This window comes from Diorhabda carinulata, chromosome 1 (genome assembly GCF_026250575.1).
Source record: "Diorhabda carinulata isolate Delta chromosome 1, icDioCari1.1, whole genome shotgun sequence".
In the NCBI taxonomy this organism is placed as follows: domain Eukaryota; kingdom Metazoa; phylum Arthropoda; class Insecta; order Coleoptera; family Chrysomelidae; genus Diorhabda; species Diorhabda carinulata.
Window position 1 is genome coordinate 17,899,362 of NC_079460.1, and position 12,446 is coordinate 17,911,807.

General features: G+C 32.3%; 1 protein-coding gene across 2 annotated transcripts in view; it reads left to right on the forward strand.

Annotated features, from left to right (window-relative positions):
* LOC130892271 (synaptic vesicle glycoprotein 2B) overlaps positions 1-12,446 on the forward strand; it is a 60,081-nt gene that overhangs the window by 17,253 nt on the left and 30,382 nt on the right. Inside the window, exon 1 of one of the 2 annotated variants that reach the window (XM_057797687.1) lies at positions 8,444-8,634. The exons of the other annotated variant lie outside the window; for it this stretch is intronic. The gene's annotated coding sequence lies outside the window, so the exon portion shown is untranslated. Of the gene's footprint in view, positions 1-8,443; positions 8,635-12,446 lie in introns of those variants that run through there. 2 annotated transcript variants of the gene reach the window in all.

The following is a 12,446-nucleotide window of genomic DNA, read 5'->3' on the forward strand; positions in this document are numbered from 1 at the left end:
AATTTTGCCTTTTGTTTCTTGGTCAAATCGCTCTTTTTCCGCCGTTAGTGATAGTCCATGTTCATCAAGACATCTTTTCAAAATCCGCTTAGCGCTGGTCAGATTATTTTAGATCTCCTCTTTGTTCCTTCCAGTGATAAAGATAGCTGTGTCATTGGCATAGCCTATGAGATAGGATCTGTCTGAGAATATCGTTAAAGTCTTAGAATTGATCCTTGTACGGCTCCTGTAAATACTTTCTCAGCTCTCAAAGTATTCCCTATTTTCTAAATAAGCTGTTTATTGCTAAGGCAATTCTCAACCATGTGAGGGGAAACAGGCTACTTATCTCTTAGGGGAGTTTACTACTAACTCACCTAATTGAACGATCCCCCCACACCCTTTTTATTATCTTTATCAGTCCTTTCATCGTCTTCACTAGTTTTTATCACTGGGTACGACAAACCGGAACTATGATTGATGAGACGATAGGTGTCAGGTTCGGGGGAATTATTCATAACGTCGATGGTTGCGAGTAGAATAAGCTCCGTATCCGAAGTTGATTGCTCCTGTTTATCAAAAAGGCGCCACTAGCTTTTAGTGCTGTTTAACACCTTTGTCTTATGAGCTTTTCTAGAAAAACAAGAACAAAATTTTGAATAGAGTGGAGTTTTTGCTGTTTATTCTTCATACTCAGTTATCGTTATCTAAGTCATATTTAGAAAATAATTTGTAACAATAATTAAACAATAATCCGGTTTCATAATACATTTAAAGGAAGTTTTAAATTTAATGTTCCGATTAAATTAAGTCGTACGTTTCATAATTGTCATTTAGCCTAAATGTTCTTTTAATTCGAATTTTAAGGTAAAGTGGAAAATGTTTCACTTTAGCACATTAAAGTCTCCGTTAGAGGCAAACGTCAAATGCACAATAGGCTATATATGAATATACGCCTAACCAGGCGTATTTTTCATAAGTTTTAAAAAATTTAAGATTTATGGCACAATAACATTGAGTTCGAACAACACGAAAAATATATTGACATAGAAAAAACTATTTGAAAACATACGACTCAAATTTTTTCAAACGATTTCGAATAACTAAGCCCACATTCACGGCATTATTGAATCAAATTTGGGATTAAATAGAACTACTCACAAATATTTGTTAAGCTTGTTACACAACTTTTACTGACTACAATATGCTACAAGGAGCATGTTGATAACTGTTAGTGATTTTGTAGCAAAATCTTTTTCAAGTCGAATAGAGCGACGAGTATGTGAAGCAGTGGCATGATTAAGCCCGACGTATATCAAAATGCCACTTTTATGTTTCAGTCTATTTCATTTTCTAACGACTTATATTGGAAAAGGATAGTGTTGTCCGTAGTACCTGTCAGAATCTTTAAAAAAAAACAAAAAGGCTTGTCAACCTTCTTAAAACGTCTTAGAAAAACCTTTACAAATCGGTTATGGGACACATTAACAACTAAGTTAAAGTTAAACAACCCAGCACCGATCCATTCTTTGGAGAAAAATTGGACCGGAATCGGATTGGATTGGTGTATGACAAATATGTCCCGGCATTTATACGCTTTATCGTGCTGTAGGTCATACGACACCAAGTTCTAACTAGAAGATTGCTCATTTCCTTGGAAATAATGAGAAGTTTCGATCAGATTCTATAGAAATATATTTTAATAAAACATGTTTGTCGGATGCTGAAAGTAACGAATACCTAAATAAACATAAAAGATTCAAGATGTTTCTTTGCTATCTTGAAAAAATACATTAACATTTGTGAGCTGCTTCCAGACATGAATTTATAAAGTAAAACGAAATGAATGTACAGGTTTTTTGTTATTAACTTGTATCCATGGATGCTCAAGCTGCTCATTTCGTTCATTAGTACTAGTTCACGTAGTAATTTCATATGAAAATACAGTTGCCGTTTTTATAACCAATTTTTGCATAATTTTTTGAACTGTTCTTGCTCTAACAAAAAAATACAAACTTTGTAGCTAATAGCTCTGTTCATGGATTAAATTCCGAAACAGTTTAGGGACCGAATGACAATTTTGAAAGTGCCCATGCGATCAGTCCCTAAACTAATTCGGAATTTCACCCACGAACTAAGCTAATGTCTTTTTTGATACATTCGATGCCGTCATGAAAACAAGAAAATTGAAATTACTTCAAAATTGTGGGTATACAAAAAAAAGTAATGTTAGTGGACAAAAGCGAATAAGATTTGTCGTTCCAACGGTAGTATTAATTTGGTGTCCTAAGACATGTAGTACGTCGGATCGTATAATGTGTGATCTGTTTAACTGATTGGCTGAACAAATATGAGGTATTAAATCATTTTCCACAGCAAACAAGCTATTTTGCCTACTTTGCACTAAGCTAGTAAATTAATAGAGTAAAATGGACATTCAGGGATAATAAAATTGCCGATGAACTAGCCAAGCTTGAAGCTACTCAACTGTTGACAGAGCCCTACTGCAATTGGAAGCCCTTCGTCGTGTATTCGCATTTTAAAATTAGAATAGGTAAAAAACAGGTATTGCTTCAGTCTTATAGCAGCGCACAGGTCAAATAGGTAAGACAAACACCTAAGACTAGCTGCTACTGTCGAGCTCTTACCCAGAGGAAAATCCTAGGATAAAGTTATTTGAAAAAATAGGTGAAACAATTTACGTACGTGAGTTTGAAAGCTACAAAGAATATAGTTGGATTTGATGAAAAAGAAATATGGTTATTGATAACAGATTTGTCACCTTATTGTGTTTCCGTCCATTCATCTTGCAAAATACCCATGACTGTGACCTATACTCGTCTGAATCAACAACCTAGTGCAAACTAGGCATATGCGCATGGTGATTCGTTGTTTAAGAGCCATATATAGGGTGATGAAACATATATCTGATTGAAATAGAGCAAAAAGAGTTATATAAGTGCTGGGAAGTGTAAGTTGTTAAATTGAACAATACTAAGAATGATAATAACAACGTCTGCTGGCAGGTGTTGAACAAACAATAAAAAGCACAATCAATCAAGTATAATATGCCAAGTGATTCAATTATTACTTGATAATTTTACTACGCATCAACTATGAGCAATGAATATAGAATTTGTGATTTAATAGGAAAATTAATAGTAAAGGCAACATGGTTCAATATTAAATATTATACAGAAAATTGAAAAGCTAAAATCGTAGATTGCAACCTTCAATATATAATAATAATTAGTAAGTGAATAATACATTAATATAAAATGAATTTTTAATATGTCAGTAAAATAAATTAAAGTCGCTCAAAATGAAATTAATTCTAAATATATGAGATATATCAAGTTCTAAATTTAAAAGCCTCAATATCTCAAAAATATGTAGGTATTTGTGCAAAAATAACCACGTGGGAATTCCCTGCTTATTTTAATCAAATATTATGGCTAAAAAGAGCTATACTAATCAAAATAGAATATTAAGTAAAAAACACGTCCATTTTAAGGAACTGTTTCAGGACGGAAAAACATATGAGGTGTTCAAACATCTTAAAATTCAAATCATAATTGTATTAGTCCCAGAGCTGGCTACATAAAACAGCATCGATAGGAAAAAAATAAGAAAGCTGTAATAACGCCAGAAGTTTTGAAAATCGGAAAAGCCTCGCCAGAAGTGATCGAAAATGCCGGAAAATTCGTCCGAAAAACCCGATATGGTACACGAGTAAAGCCTTGTGGAACGTGAAGTCGGACTCTCAACTAATAGCAGTATAATAGTGCCAGAAGTTTTGCAGGTCGGAAAACCCTCGCCAGAAGCGACCGAAAGTGCGGGAAAATTCATCCGAAAAACTGACTGGCAGCAGCGGAGTGGTACAGCATCTGCGCGCTCTCTCTCTCTCCCTTCGAGGTCCATGTCAAAAATGTTGACCTGCTCAGGTGAAAATTTTTAGGGTTGGGTCATACAGCGAGGGTCATTCTCTATCTGTGAAAGGCTACGGCGATTAAAAGTTGCTTTCTGAGAAGCGAGCATCCTCTCACCCCAACGTTCTTCAAAGATTCTTGGGCACCATAAGCCGATAAACATTACTGAAGGACTTTTCGCAAAGATACAACTGTTCCCAGACATTTTAAAAAAAAGTTCATGAAAATCTGTTAATAATTAGCGCTGTAAATGAATTAACAAAAAAAAGTTAGAAGCCCATTTTCGCGGCGGCGAAGTTGGCGGTGGCGGCGGCATAAAACGGCCGAAAATGAGTAAGCGGTATGAAATCACGCGCGCGGAAAAAAAGATTGTATTTCAGCAAGTTTTCATCGTTTCCTAACGATTTTTTTTCACTGTGGGTAGCGCAAACAAATAGTTCAATGAAGCCAACAATTTTCATTTCAGCCCAAATTTTTCATTTTCATAAGTACGTTAATTTTCCTTTTTTTCGGAGGTTTCCCGACCTGTAAAACTTCTGGCACTATTACACGTTCCACAAGGTTTCAATTGTGTATCATATCGGGTTTTTCGGATGAATTTTCCGGCACTTTCGGTCACTTCTGGCGAGGCTTTTCCGACCTCCAAAACTTCTGTTGTACCATATGAGGTTTTCCAGCCCATTTTTTCGCCCGGGAAAACCGGTGGGTATTTTCATATCCGACCTATATAGAGTGCTAGAAATGCCTTTGTTGTTGTACTAATTACGGGCCCCCCATTTCCAAGCTCAAACGTCGTGTTATCGATGCTGTTTTATGTAGGCAGCTCCCCAACTATATCTCGCGATTGAAAATTTACTTAAACGAAGGGCAAAGTGGAAAAAAAAGAGTGTGTTAATTGTGAAGAGATTCGATCAATATATAAGTTAAAATTCTGAAAATGGAATTTTCGGTAACGCAAACATCTACAACCTCATTAAAAAATATAAAGATTTACAAATAAGTTAAAATAAATAATTTAAGTTAGATACGTATTGTTTCTATTCATAAAAGAATTACTTGGGTTTTAATTAAATAATATATATCCCTAGAAAAGATAAAAATATTTGAGAAACGTTGCGCAATTGAAATAGAGTATTAAGTTTACATTAATGTTATGCATTTAGAAACGTAGTACAAACCTCAATTATATAACACTTAAATATCGAAGAAAACCTCTTTAAGGCTATTTGGAAAAATATTTAGTTTTGTTTTTAACGCGGATATACAGTGATCGGCCGAACTATACTCATTTTAGAAAAGAAATTATAATTTGAATACTGTAAGATTTATTTCGCCGATGATGATGTGCTGACGTAATGGTTGATATTTTTATACGGAAAATGACCCCTCATTTGAAAGCTATTTAATTCCAATTCCCTTATTGAGCCGCGAGAGTTACCATCCATAAAATTTGCCAACCAAGATGACGAGACGCGTGAAACCTCGGATTTCAAAGCCCAGAATCGGGACACGTCAACAGTTGAAATTTACTTTAAGGCCTTAAATTAAATTTACAAGGATGGTCTCAGAAGTACCTAACCCACCAAAGAAAACACATAAGAACATACATAAAAATATTTTTATTTTTCAACGTAATCTTCTTTTAGCTCCAGCTTTCACAACAGAATTGCATCAATGTGGAAAGCACATAGAAATAATGAAAATCAACGTTTAATTATATATTTTATATTTACGGTTACAAAGCTAACTCTTCATTGTTGGAAAATATTTGACCACCGAGCCATTATTTCATGTCTGGGGACAGAAAATAGTTCGATGGGGCTAAATCTGGCGAATAGGGTGTATGACGTAGCAATTCAAACTTTATTTCATCAATTTTGGCCATTGCAATGACGGATGCTGGTGCTTGATGAAACAACACTTTTCTATTAGCCAAATGCGGCCGTTTTGGCTTGATTTTATTCGCTCAAACGTTGCAATAAATTCGCATAATACTCGCCGTTGATAGTTTTTCCTTTTTCAAGATAGTCAATGAAAATCATCCCACGCGCATCCCAAAAAACCGACGCCATTACTTTGCCTGCAGAAGAAACGGTCTTTGCCTTCTTTGGAACCGGTTCTCCCTTTTCAGTCCATTGTTTTGATTGCTCTTTGTTTGTTTCGAGTGTGAAGTGATGGACCCAAGTTTCATCCATTATTATGAAACGGTGCAAAAATTCGCCATTATTTCTGTGAAACATTGCTAACACTCGATGGAAACATCAACAACGCTGTTTTTGGAAGGTCTACTATGTCTGCTAGCTCGCGCACTTTCAGTCGATGATCATCCACTACCGCTTTATAGATTTTCTTCAATATTTCTTAAGTCGTCACCTCATTTGGTCTCACACTGGGATACTGGTCTTCGCAGGTAGTACGGCCTCGTCTTTACTCGGCTACCTTCTCAATATTTTACTATTGATAACGAAGGAGCAGTTCTACCCAGACTAAAATCTAGTTCAGCTTTTAAATTGGTTTGTTTAATAAAAGTATTGTATCACAACGATGACCAATTTTTACAAATTCACTGAAAATTCACCATTGATGGCTGCTAAACAAATATATAATAATGTGGCGACTTCAAACTTGAAACATATGCTGTATCGATTGTGTACTATGGTATTTTTCAAGCAACTATCGCCATCTCTATTGCAATCCAGGTACTTATTGGACCATCCTCGTAATCATCCTTTAAAATAATTTTAAATGTACTTAACCAAATAAAATCTTATCACAGTTGGTTACGAATTGTTTCAATCTGTTATAAAAATTTCAAAATATTCAATTCAACACAGTTTTATAAAATTTTTAAATAAAAATCTTAAAAGATCTGCGTTCATTATATACTTACAATTATTGAGGTAATTCTTTTAACTTTTTATCAAAAGCCATTTCACGAATTCCTTAAAAATCTTTGGTTCGTATTGTGTTAGTGGCAAAAAAATTATGAATTTTTAAGATGGTGGTTACCACGTCTACTGGCAGTAAATATGCAGAGCATCCCACTCTAACCATGTTTAGGTATATATTTTCTATTAGCTTGTAGAAAACATTGTTGGTTCCATATTTACCAAATTTTTAAAGCCAGACTACAAATTAAGACTTGCTTGGTCGCTCCATGGATGCACACTAAACTAGGACGACCTCGTGAAAACCCGGACAGATGGCAACCCTAACTAAAAGGTGTAAATATTTTACTACTGTTACATTATAAAAAGTAAAAAATATGCATAGTATGTAATCGAAAAATAACCCAATATCGATAAATTATTGAAATAACTAGATGTGTTTTGGAATTTTAACATGGTGATATCCTACCAAATCCAGCATTTTCCAGACATCACACCGTTAGATTACTATATTCAGATCAGATGAGACAACTTTTATATATTTGTTTGTATGGAGGTGTCACTTCTTCATTACAAAACCAAGTAATAATAAAAACGAAAAAAAAAAACAATTTAGACGATGAAGATAGAGGTGTAGTGACTAGAATAATACCGAAACGTTTAGTGTCAAACATTTCATGACAATTTGAAAAAACTCAGAAAAGGAAATTTCTCTTCGGGAACTAGCTGCACCTGCAAGCTCTTACACGGAGGAAAATCCTAGGATTGTAGTTATATAAAAAAATAGATGAAGCAATCTGCGTACGTGATTTTGAAAGCTAGTTGAATTTGATGAGAAAGAAATATAACTATTGATACCAGATTTGTCAGCTTATTGACTTTATTACGTTGCAGTCGATTCATCTTGCAAAATACCCATGACTGTGAACTATACTCGAGTGAATCATCAACGATGAAGATAGAGGTGTAGGGCCTAGAATAATAATGAAAACGTTTACAGTCAAACATTTCAAGACAATTTGAAGAAACACCATACATAGGAAAGCAATTTCTCTTCTTGGAGTAGTGAAATCATCAAGTTGTAATGCAACCTTAGCTTCCCACCAGTCATGTCTCTTTCTTTTACCTGTATAGTCAACGCAGTATTTTCGATTCCTTCCGGATAGAATTATGCACCTCATCAGTACCTTTATAGCTTTACCTCAATATAATTTTTATAAAGAAGTTTATTGTTCAGGGTTTTTCCTAGATATTCAACTTCAGATTTCCATTCTATATTGAATTGAATAACTGAGGTCCTGTTCGGGTTAATCTTAACCCTCCACTGATAAGCATTTCTAAATATGATAATAAAATGTTTTAAATAAAATCGGAAACATCCTGTTTCTATTAATAAAAGAATACATCCTAATTAAAAGCGAATAAATTCAATTTTTTATACATTTACTTTGAATATTTCTATGAGCTTTAGTTTATGAGTTGGTTCATTATAAATTTTGAACAACCGTGTTTTGATATTTTCTGGAAATAAAACTAGACAATTATTATCAAGTAACTTAGTTTAGTAAATTAAGAAAAAGTGATGAAATTCTTAACAATTACAAATCAACACAGTAACCTACAATAAAACACAATGTTATGTTACAGATTATGATAACAAAAAGTTAAAGATTGAGTCTTAGATCCAACGCATGTCTATTTACTTTTTGATCAGTCTCTTAAAAACATATTGTTTGGAGTAGTATATAAAGTTAGCGATGTCGTAAACAGTCAGTGTTACTGCGGAGGCCATCTAGCCCTGCAGAGGTGTTTTTGAACCAAATCTCTGAATACTTTTGGTAAGTCAAATTATATTTCATATTATATTCCCTTATCTAACTACACAGTGTGAATGACTTGTGTATTTAACGTATATAGTTTCGGTTATAACGACTACAAATTTAATCAACAATTAATTTCTTTTGAACATACACTTACAGTTATCAAGTTATTTTACTAATTCATCTTGAATTGAAAATAATTTATTATTTTACATGGAATAATTTTAGTATACATATAAAGTGAAATCATGCATTCAAATAATTAGTGTTTATATTTCAAATTAGGTAAAAATATATATTTATACAATTCTGTTGCAAATACCAACTAAACAGAAATTTTATCGAAAATTTCAACCAAAAATTTCTATACTTTTTAAGAGTAATTTCTAGAGTGAAAACGATAGAGAACATGAGATTTTAAATTACAATTTAATCGAAATTTGATGCGCACTTAAGCGTTATTGAAGTAAATTTATCCCACAACCGCTTTGAACTAAATTAAAGCTACAAGGTTACATTTTTTAACTTTTGCCAGTTTATATCAATTGAAGATGTATTTTGTTTGAAACGTCGGTATGAATTCTTCGATATATCAATTGCCTTTCAGAGAACAGTGCTTGACTCATTGTATGAGAAGTAATAATGATAGTCTGGTAAACAATTGAAATTTTTTGGTGAAAAGGTTATGTATTTTTTCTTCTATTGTGAAGAAAGTCTAACAATAGACGTTTTTAGTTTTAGAACAACTAATTTTCCCCTTTATTACAATTAGAAAGATATTTTGTATCAAATTTATTTTTCAATTGCTCTTCAGGGAAACAGCATCTGATTCATTTTACATGCGTAAATTTAAGCGAATAATGAATAATTTTCAGCGAAATTGAAATTAGAAGCATGTTTTGACAGTTTATTTTATTTAGAAATGTATTTTATTCTGGTTGAATTATTGATATTCCTAAAGTTAAGAAATAAGTGAATAAATTTTCCCATAATGTGTTTGCTTTCAAAGAACTAAATCCTCATGTTCGTTTTAAATAACAAACTAGGGGAATTTGTTATTTTTTTTTTCATTCAATTGAACTAAATTTTTAAAAAATTTGTTGATATGGGATAATTTGAAATAACATTAAGAGTATAAAGCTCGATATTTCAATATCCACTCAGAGAAAACATGACCAAATATGTTGTAAATATTTTTTTTTGCTTAATTCATGATATAAGAAAGACCAAGAGACCAAGATTCATATATACAAGAAAAGTGATGTAGAGTATATTAACCTCAAACGTTTGAAAATAATATAACAACTTTTTCATTTTAAGAAATCCTAGTATTTCAAATTTTAAGAATAAAAAATATTATGATCAAAATTTAGTTAAAAAGATGTCATTGTACTGAAATTATCCAATTCAATATATGGGATAGAACCCTACGGAAATAAAAAAAAACTGTTATTCGTTGCTGATGCTACTGTTTGTCTTGATTTTTGACGCTCTGTTTGTTAAAATGATGTTGATCAATTCATAGAAACCGCTTATCTGTTAACACTTCCAGCTCGTTAATGAGAGGTCTACTCTCATTTTTTAAACAACAATGTTTGGATAATTTTTCCAGTATAAATTATTTTCGCAAAACTCATCACGAGTGTTTCTCTCATAATAGACATACATTTATGATTGTTTTATATAATCACCAAGATTAACCCTATACAAGATTTTATTTTAGTATTTAAAGTATCGAATAAATTTTTTAAAATTACGTTACAAGTCTGATATTTGATCACGTCAAATGTAATTTCCGATGTTTAATGCTTTTTTTATGGTTCGCTATGGCTATCATTAAGATTGATCATGATTCTTAAGTAGATAAATTTCAATAACATCTTAATTACTGTGCTATTGTTTCGTATGCTTCTTCACTGATTACTATGAATTTAGTTTTTCTATTATTTATTTCTCCACCATAATTAATGCATGACTTCTTTCCATATCTTTCAAATTATTTGAATCAAAATACGTAATAAGAAATACCGTTTTTATGTACATTAGTTGGCGCCATATTAAAGTATAGCTGTCAAAATTTGTCATAACGCTTGTGAGAGTATAGTTAAATATAAATAGTTTTGTTTCTCTACTATGTACCGTAAATTCTATTTTTCTATTGTTTATTACTAAACCCTAATTAGTGCATGACTTCTCTACACATATTCTGAATTATTTGAATAAAAATATGTCTAGTTTTATAATAATTTTATACTCGGTTGTATTTGAGAAAATATAATATTGTATTTTGTTGTTTTCTACCTTAAAGTTATTAAAAGTCGTTCCTCTGGAGATATTGCTTCTCTAAAATTTGTATTTTGCTTCTTTAATTTACTTCCTAGTAAATTAAATCACGTCGAATCCCTTCTTGTTAATCCTGATATACATTTTACACCTGTCATCGTCATTGCTAATTTCGGGCCACAGAACATGATATTCACCACATTCGTGCCTACGTTGGTTTATTGGATGAACCCAGTACTCCCTGGATGCATATTGTAGCACAAGCAATGCTGCAGTAACCGCAACCATTTCCTCTTCTCCATCCAACCAATCCATCTCTTCTTGTAGGTGCTCCATTATATTATAAGCTCCGGAAGATTGTGAATGTGTAAACCTGAAGGTCGAGGATACTACTTAACAGGTTAAAAACATCAAAATGTCAACTGGCACACACGTTTTATAACACACATATGTGTCCGGTCTATCTGATCTGTCGCATTCTGACGTGTCATGTTGACACGTGTTAATACGGAACGTGTTAAAAATGTATTCTTAGCTTAACTCTTCTTGATTTTTTTTGGTGTTACTAAAAGCAGTCAAGAGAATATAGAATTGTGCAAAATTAATTTGACGTTAGTTCTTTCAATATTTTGCCACTATTTCGTCTGAAGTAGCAGTTCAGGTTACTGTATGGGCTAAGGAATGAGGCGTTAGCTAAGTGAAACAACATGCGAGAGAGTTACTTTCTATCGAGTTGTATATGTTATTTTTACGATAAATCCTGACGAATTGTTCTTGTTTTTATGATTATTACACAAAATGAATTGAAACTACTTATCCTTATTTGTATAGTGAGGTATTTGCAACACATAAGTGGAAAAGTATGGTGAATATTAACGTCATCTTTACATACCATAATCAATATCCAGTTTCATGGAATTTCGCTTGAAATATGTTAATTTTGTTTCTATGTTTTTTCATTTTTGTGTTTTCAAACAATAATAAATACATCTCATGTTTTCATCTTCATTCTTCTCGAAACTCAATGTGCCTAACGTAAATATGTCTTTAAAACACAGTTAATTTAGTTTGTAGTAATATATAAATTGAAATATTTCTGTACAAAGGTGGAATGTAGTGTAATTGCTACGAAACGCGGTAAGAGTTTGAAAATATCCTGATACTGCGCACCCAAGTTTCATTCTTATTTAAAAATATGATTCACGCTGTCACTATGAACAGATAAAAATTGACTTTCGAAAATTAATATAGTTTATATTTTCGTTTAAAATGGACCTTCATTTTAATAATTTTAAATTATAAAAATATTTTGAAAAAGCAGGAAGCTAGAGGTTAGATACAATTGAAATTATTCTCTTAAACGCTTGCATTAGCTTGGTGGTAACGGAAACTTTGCACTCAATGTGAAAAACCGTAAGGTGCTTTTTCTGATAATTTTATAATAGCTCTATGTTCACATTAATGGATATTAAGTACACTCACGCTCTTTAAAATTAAAGTAATAAACTTTATTAATTATATTTCCCTTATTTGAAGTAAATTGTCTT